This window comes from Silene latifolia, chromosome 8, assembly GCF_048544455.1.
Source record: "Silene latifolia isolate original U9 population chromosome 8, ASM4854445v1, whole genome shotgun sequence".
Classification (NCBI taxonomy): domain Eukaryota; kingdom Viridiplantae; phylum Streptophyta; class Magnoliopsida; order Caryophyllales; family Caryophyllaceae; genus Silene; species Silene latifolia.
In genome coordinates this window covers 54062965-54071110 of record NC_133533.1, presented here as the reverse complement: position 1 = coordinate 54071110, position 8146 = coordinate 54062965, and positions in this window count along the sequence as shown.

The following is an 8146-nucleotide window of genomic DNA, read 5'->3' as shown; positions in this document are numbered from 1 at the left end:
TTAGGTACTCGATCGAACACTATCAAAAATAAGCAATTCGATCGAGTAGAAAAAGGACTCGATCGAACAAGATTGTACTCGATCGAGTACTTTCCAGCGCACAGTTCCTGCTTCGCGCACTGAACTTCAAACGGCTGCCATTTCTTCGTTACTTGGGAAAACTGGGCGTTTCCGGTGGTGTTGGAAATATAAGAGAACAAGCTTTCATATTCAATTGGAATCACCTGAAAATATGTTGTAGAACTCGAGATATGGCTCTCCAAAGTAGGCACTAGTAACTTGAAGTTCTTCCTTTGCTCGCCTAGCTACCTTACTTCTTTGCGCACCTCAAAATAGTAATTTCCTAGCTCCGACTCAACTCATCTCCTAAATGCACGCATAGGGACATGTTTTAGGATTGATTATGCTCCTCTCCGATTCATGCCTGCAAATAATACAAGACAAACCAAAGTAGACTATTCGGGGGACATTTGTAGCTAAACACCACTAAATATGCATAGAGATGCGTGCAAATATGATACAAAAAGTCTATATAATATGCACGCATTAAACTTCCCCAAACCAAACCTTTGCTTGTCCTCAAGCAAACTATATGCAAAACTAATGGAACAGAAAAGAAAACTCAGAGCTAGCTACAAATTGTCAACTTAAATCAATTTAATGCAGCAACTAATACTTATAGCAAAAATGTCAAATGCAAACGAGTTGTAGGATGTTTATAATAAAGCTGAACTGTCGACCTTGCAAGACCTTTGATGATGGACTCTCATGGGTCACTCTTCTCTCATGAAGCAAAAGGTAAGCATATGAATTGTAAGAGAGAAAGAATAAGAAGGAAATATAGTCGCTCACCTAAACTACGACCCACATAAACATGCATGCAGTTAATATGATAGATAATTCTAACTACCGTACACACATTCCAACCAAACAAGGTCCTGTCACAGCCGAGGGCTTACAAATATTTATGGGAAAGTAAGGCTACAGGTAAGAAAAGGCAAAATGATTATGGGATATGTGCAATTGTGGAGGTAGAGCGTCAAGCTAGCACCTAAACAATACCATATAACAACATCCAATTCTCAGCTGATTATGAAATCTAACACAAGTGCCCTTCTTTGGCACAAAACACACTAACCAAGAAACAACAACTCCCCGAAAAGATATAAATAAAACAAAGGAGTAAGACCGTCACTAACGTATTTTTCTTTTTACACGGTCTGTTTTTCTTTTTCTTTTCTTTCCTTTCATGTTTTTTTCTTTTTCTTTCTTTTTCTTTTTTTTTTTCAATTTTTTTCTTTTCCTCCTTTTCCATAAATTACCAACTCCTGATAATACAATACAAACCAAACTTGGCATAATAAACAATATACCACAAAACAATCTAAATTAGCTTGACAAGATAGGCTAAATTTGGATGTAGTTAAGGGTCAACAAGCAAATTTGGCTAAATGTGGAGTTTAATGGGTAAAAATGAAAGGAAAAGGGAATTGTAAGCACCTCCCTGCATGTGACACCAACCACTAACCCGAATGTATGTAGGCAAAAAGAAATTGAATTTCATAAACGTGCAAAATAATGAACATGTTATGCAAGGAGTATACTACTCACAATCCTACATGAAACTGGTCATAAATGACACCTGTTTATAAGGCTCTAAAACTTAGAATTTATAAGTAGTTTGCCAAAATTTCAGGTCAAGTCTATTCGTTCAGCTGAATTTTAACATTAACTCGTAGATATGCAATAAGACAAAGCTAAAAGATAACAGTTTAATGCAAGGCTTAAGCAAAGTGACAAATCATAGTGCAATTTCATCATCAAAATCTACCGTTCCGACTCAACCTATATGCTAAAATAAACGTGAAATTTTTTGATTTTTTTAGAAATTTTTCTATTTTTATGAGATTTTTGATTTTATAAAAATAAACAACAATGCATACAGAAATTAAACGTGACAACAAAAATGCAATAAAAACAACATGCAGACACAGATATGGATGCATAACCTCCCCAAACCAAACCGTACAATGCCCTCATTGTACCCAAAAACAGGGAAAGGAAATGCAAACTAAAAAGGAGAGAGAGTGGAGATACAGAAAACTCACAAAAATGCGCGAAGTAGGGACCTCCCCAAACCAGCCAGCAACATGGGAGGTCGCAAACAGCTACAGAACAACGTCACAAGAAGCTAATATGAACAAATCTACTCGATCGAGAGGGAAAAGGACTCGATCGAGTAGAATGGGCTGCAAAAGGTCTCGATCGAATGGTCATTATTTGTGGATGCTCGATCGAGAAGAAGAATCATTCGATCGAGGGAGTTGAGTACTCGATCGAGTAGAATTGTGCTCGAACGAGAGCTCTCTAATGCGCGAACTCCTAGGCCTCAGTGAAATACCTGCAAAAGACGCGAATAGCAACTACAAATACAACAACCAAGCCTAAATTGTTCCGCAGAGTCTATGGTTTAAAAACCAATTATTACACACACAAAAACTGAAATGTAAATCAACTAAAAATTATAATTCGGGTTGCCTCCTGGACAGCGCTAGTTTCAGACAGGTCCCAGCTCAACCTTCTTTTCTTCAACCAATCGCTCCAGTTAGTCAGAATCAAAGCAATTCAAAGCCCTTAGCATTAGATCATAAATCTGCGCTTGTGCTACACAAGAGCATAAGTAGCACCATAATATAAGAGGATCATATAAAAGCAATCTGTAATGCCGTCTCAGCCTAAAAAATTTCCGATGACAAATATGGTGAAACTTTATAAGCTTATTTATCCAACTAGGAGGGGGTGGAGTATTGAAATATATAGCATAAGTCATACGAGGTAATTTACTTTTAATCATAACAATAATTATGAAATCATATTTAATTACCTCAGATCGGTCGCTCCTAACGTCGGAATCATTGATAAAAGAATGTATTACCTATTCCGTGCTAAAAGCGTTCTCTGACTCAGCTACCTTCTCATTCCCCTCCTCTATGGGTTCTATCCCGTAAATCGAAGCCTCCAACGTATCCAGCTTGGCTTTGAAAATGGGGGATTCACCATAACCATTGTCTTCTTCAAATTCGTCATTCAAAACGGACCAAAGTGACTCAGCAATGCCCTCCGTGGCCAATACGTTCGATCGAGTAAAGATAGAACTTGATCGAAAGCTTTCCTCTTGAATATCACTCGATCGAACACATGTAACTGCTCGATCGAGGTCTTCCTTATAATAGCTGTTCGATCGAGATGTAGTTTCTGTTCGATCGAACACTTCCTCAGATAATCCCCTCGATCGAACACTTTGACTAATTCGATCGAGTATTTGTTGCTGTGCAGCGCAGAAATCCTCGTATGATGCTTCGTTTTCAGATAGATCTTCGTACTCTGAGTCATATAAATCATCAGTATCGATAGGCAACTTGGGTCCTTCATGGGAAAGACCACTCTCTGCGTGCCTAAAGTTCGTCTCAGCAGCTAACTGAGTTATTTGAGACTCATGCTCATAGATTTGAGCGTCATTAAATCCATCACGTTCTTGCAATTGAAGTGCAAGTGTCTTCACCAAAGATTTCACTTCAGCAATCTCCTCTTTCTGTTTATCAGGAGGAGGAGCTTGTTGTTGCGGTGGCCAGACGAATAGAGGCTTTTGGTAACCTCGTTGATAAGGTGGATGTGGCGGCACAATTGCAGTGGAATGACTAGCTTGTCTACGCTGCTTAAACGCATATACTTCATCGCGCCAAATTTTGACACGGTCGTTTCCCGCTAGACAGATGACAGCATTGTGCCCCGCAGCACCACATCTCTCACAATAAACCACCTGTTGCGCCATAGGATGGAACTTAGGTGGAAGGTCAAAGGTACTCAAGCCTTCCCTTTGATGATCTTTTACCTAGAACTATCTAGGTAGGACCTGTAGGGCCTATCAAAACAACACTAGAGAAAAAGATGAGAACTGCCTCAAGGAATTAATCCCTAGAGGCTAAAGACAGACAAAAATAAACAAGTAAATAAAATAGTTGCCTCCCCGGCAACGGCGCCAAAATTTGATACCGTCGTTTTAGTACCAAAAATAAATACCTAAGTACTACTAACAGAAGTCAGCGGTAAGTAGGGTCGATCTCCACAGGGAGGCGGTCACTATCTACTTGTCAATTTGATCTGTCTACGGTCACAGTTGGGGGTTTTTAATTGTTTGAACTAAACTAAGGGAGATTAAAGTACGAGAAAGGAATAAGAGAGATTAACAATAAAGGAAGAGAACTAGGATTGTCGGGTCATCAATGAATATCAGTTAATTGCAACTAAGGTCACAGATCAGTCAATTGTATCGGTCTAAGGGGAAACGAATATCTCCTTCCGGTCTCAATTCTCCCTAAAATACTATTAGCTTAGCTTCCGCCCTAACTAAAGCATCCTATTGTTCACTGCGGGTCTCACCCCTTCCAACCTTCCGGTCTAAGTTAAGGCTTACCAAGATTAATTAAGCTAAATGCATCGATTCAAGTAGCTAGTTACAGTTAATTGCAGTGATTAACAACAAAGACATGATAACAATGAAAGATCTGTAAACCTAATTAGCAACTAACAATAATCATCGAATCCCCTAAATCCTAGTAGAAAATTTAGCTAGACATAACGATAAATAAAGCAAGAGCAAAAGGTAAAGGAATAATCAACATCATAAATTAAGGGGAGAGTAAAGAAAGAGAAAGAGTAAAAGGAAGAATTACGAATTAAGAGATCCGAAAAAGAGAGCAGAACAAAGTAGCAGCCAATAAGAGAGGTAAAACAGTGTTTTAGAGTGTATGAGATGTAAAAGGAGTGTTTATGACCTAATCCCGACTTCCTTTATATAGGGAAGCGAGATTTTACAAACATAAACCTAATCACGGACTAACTAACCCGTGTATTAAAGCAAACTACTCGATCGAGCAACTTTATATCACTCGATCGAACAAATCCAAACTAAAACCTCTCGATCGAGGACTTTAAGTACTCGATCAAACACTATAAAAAATAAGCAATTCGATCGAGTAGAAAAAAGGACTCGATCGAACAAGATTGTACTCGATCGAGTACTTTCCAGCGCACAGTTCCTGCTTCGCGCACTGAACTTCAAACGGCTGCCATTTCTTTGTTACTTGGGAAAACAAGGCGTTTCCGGTGGTGTTGGAAAGCTAAGAGGACACGCTTTCATATCCAATTGGAGTCACCTGAAAATATTTTGTAGAACTCGAGATATGGCTCTCCAAAGTAGGCACTAGTAACTTGAAGTTCTTCCTTTGCTCGCCTAGCTACCTTACTTCTTTGCGCACCTCAAAATAGTAATTTCCTAGCTCCGACTAAACCCATCTCCTAAATGCACGCATAGGGACATCTTTTAGGCTTGATTATGCTTCTCTCCGGTTCATGGCTGCAAATAATACAAGACAAACCAAAGTAGACTATTCGGGGGACATTTGTAGCTAAACACCACTAAATATGCATAGAGATGCGTGCAAATATGATACAAAAGTCTATATAATATGCACGCATCAAGGATGATGCCCTAATCAGCAAAGTTAATTAGTTGTATAATGATACAAGTTAATTAATTCCTTAAATAAGAACAATTTATATTTTTGAGAGGAAATAGTATCTTATTGTAATTCGATTAAATAAGATTCGTTTTAGTAATATTTTATTACTAAAATTTGTTCAATGTAACAATAGAGATAAGAATGAATGGTTAATTATAATTACAATATGGTGTGAATTATATTAACATGTCCCATTTTATACTATGTAATTGTGAATTACTAGACAATTTGTTATATGTAATTCAATTAATTTGTATAATGATATTTAGTATGTTAAATATGCATTAGAATTAATTAAAGACATGCTACATGCTACATGTGACACATTGTGTGACAAACGACAAATTGACAAAATAAAATGGATGTCCATTTGTATGTAATGGAGCGAAAACGAAGGAGGAATTAGGGGTTAGTGGGTTGTTTGTTTATTGAGACTAAATAAGCAAAATAATTACCTAGTCTAATAGGCATGCATACCTATTGTATGGATAAAAATACCCTCTCATTTTCATCATGACGTGGCAACTCGCTATTGGGTAAAACAGAAGCACACTAATCAATGACAAGGTAGCAGACTGCTAGACACCAGAAAGAACAAGTGGGGATGAACCTGGACATTCAAATAAAGCGGAGGCCACGGATGAACCCAACAACAAGCAATCAGCAGGAACGTTTAAATAGTTAGCAGGAACATTGCGGTTACCACCGGGAGCTTTGATAAAGTCAGCAACCACTTCCTATTTCATAGGAAGTGGAGCGTGTGGTTGAGAAAACATAGGGACATGTGCGAAAATTCAAGGAAGATTATAAAAGAGCAACAAACGGGAGATTCCTCATTCACTCCACTCGAAGAAACAACATTCATCACCTGCAACAAACAATAATCTACACACTTAGAAACATTTACACCGTTCATATCATTTGTACTTAGCCATTTGGAGTTTTTCCTGCTGTTCTTCCTGATTGTTCTAGCTAGGTTTATCCTCGAACGCTATTATAACTAGTGGATCATTGGTGGGATACCATTCCCCCCGCGGTTTTTCCCACATTTTGGGTTTCCCGCGTCACCATTTTGCTTGTGTCATTTGCCTTTCGTTCTTTTTTCGTTTGCTTTGCTTTTGTATTGTTTGTTTACTTTCGTTCTCGTTATGTTCTTACTACTAATCTACTTAAGTCCCTATTATCGTATTTTAATTGAAATAGCCGCATTGACTCACAAATATTTATTCGGTAAAATCTTACCAAAACAATTTGGCGCCCACCGTGGGGCATTGTGGTTAAATCTTGGTTAAAATATCTCTTTTCGAAATACCCTAACATCCCTGCAGTTGATCATGTCAGGATCCAATCAGAACATATCAGATCCGATGAGTACATCAGTGCAAACTCCAGTAATAGGGGCGACGCCAGCAACCTCCAGTGTTTCAACAACGGCGGTCCGTACCACCAGAGTGACTGCAGGCCAGGCTCAGCCCCAAGTATCAGCAAAGCCTCCTTACTTCCCCAAAATCACAGATCTGGGAGCAGGGAAGGCTGGCAAATCACCAGTTATTAATCCTGTGCCAAAGCCTAATAGGGATGGGAGTCCGCAGCGCCCAGGATCACCAGGACACCTGATAGGATCCCGTCTCTCGGGATCATCACAACCGGATCCGGTACAGCAGTTGCTCCAAGGGATGACATCCTTGCAGCAGGCGGTAATAAGGCTGTAAAGGGACAACTAGTCCTTGTAGGAGAAGATAGATGTAGTGTCACCCCTGGGAACGACCCAACAGATGGCAAGGTCAACACTCGGCCATGGGAATGCCAGGGAGTACTCGGGGAGGCTACTGCCGCAAAATCTAGTAACCAGGCTCGATATGGATATGCTACCACCAGGGGTAACCACCCCACCCGAGCAAGTATATTCAGCAGAAACAGTGTCCCCCAAGGTACGATCCAACCACCAGGGGTTCCACCACCACAAAGGGTGCCGCAAACGTACCCCATGGTACTCAATCCTGTGGGATTAGGAGCAATGACTCCAGATCCCATATCAACAACCAGCCGTACGCCCGTGGTACCAGGGAGCAGTCCAGGGGAACAGTCAGCAAGAAACGCATACCCCGGGATGTGCTCCTATGTGCCATATACTCCAGACAGCCAGTTCAGGCCTATTGTGAACTCAGCACCATTACCTGGAAGCTATATGGTACCTCCTTACATGCCAGGAGGAACACCAAATCCATATTGGGTCTACTCAGTACCCCACAACCAGGGTATGGGGGTAGGAAGCCATGTAGAACAACAGTTGCAAGATATCAGGTCCCTACTCAGCAAGGTTCTAGGGTTACCACGTCCCATGGAGGTGGCAACCCCGGAGTGCTATACGGATAGAAGGCATCGTGGGTAATGGGGCATACAAGTGGAAGACTATGGACGGGGAAGCTGTCCCTAGATCCTGGAACATCATTCACCTTAAAAAGTATTATGTCTGAGGTTCCAGGTGCAGGACCCAGAAGTTCCACCTCCAACAGGTACACCCCAGGACCCTTGAATCCCAACATTCAGTACTCCAGAAACCT